Source organism: Pteropus medius, unplaced genomic scaffold (assembly GCF_902729225.1).
Source record: "Pteropus medius unplaced genomic scaffold, Ma_sr-lr_union100, whole genome shotgun sequence".
In the NCBI taxonomy this organism is placed as follows: Eukaryota; Metazoa; Chordata; class Mammalia; order Chiroptera; family Pteropodidae; genus Pteropus; species Pteropus medius.
Genome location: NW_024355206.1, coordinates 1421011 through 1422018, shown reverse-complemented (window position 1 = coordinate 1422018; position 1008 = coordinate 1421011).

Here is a 1008-nt window from a genome sequence, read left to right as displayed (position 1 = left end):
TATCCTTTCTGAAGTATTGTAATGCATCTGTAGGACTGGCTGTCTCATATTTTCTTTTTAAGTTGAACAAATACATTGCTTTCTACAGGGAGGATGAATATGAGGGAAAGTGATCACACGCAACATTTCTATTCACTATGCCTTTGCTACAGGACATCTCCAATTTTTTTTTTCTCTTTGCCCCTATTCTAAGCCAGGCCAGGAATCTGGCTATGTTTTAGAACAGTTATGTATATTGCTCATCTTTGGAGCAGTAATACACATCCAAAGAGTATGGGTGAAGGAATAATAAGATTCTCTATTATTGATGTCCAATCGCCCCAAAGAGTGACTAGGAAGATTCTTTAGGATTTAGTATGAGCCAGGCTCTGTGATGGGAGCTTCAAATAGGGGAAATGTGGTAGAGGAAAGTTAAAGTAGGCTCCTGTTGGAAAACAGTGAGGAAGTAGATAGAGATAAGATTCAAACTCAGTTCTGTCCGAAGCCCATGTGGTTTCCATCACACCATGCTGTCTTCCTATGCATTTAAGGAAGCTACTCCATTTATGATCCCTTATCAATACTATTGGTGAGCAAAGATGAGGCTGTGCTGGATAGTCTTTGTGTTTCTGAGCACACATAAGTAATATCATTATGCATTAATGATTTGATTTGCCATTTGACTGTCTTTGGAGCACTGGACTCACCTATTAAAAATACTAAAGAGGAATAATAGAGTATATGCTTGTCCAATTCCATTTCACTTTTTCCAATGCCTCGTTCATAGTACGTGATCAGTAACTACTTTTTGGTTAGTAGATTTGTTGGTTGGCTTGTTATGTGTTTGAAGCCCACATTTAAAGAGTTATCTTTGGGGTGGGAGGAAAGTCCTCAAACATAAGACAGCTAGGGAAGAATACACAAAGAGTAAAAAAGTAACACATTGCAACACACACACACACACACACACACACACACACACACACACCCACCCCCCACCCCCCCATACCCCTCACACACAAATTGGAA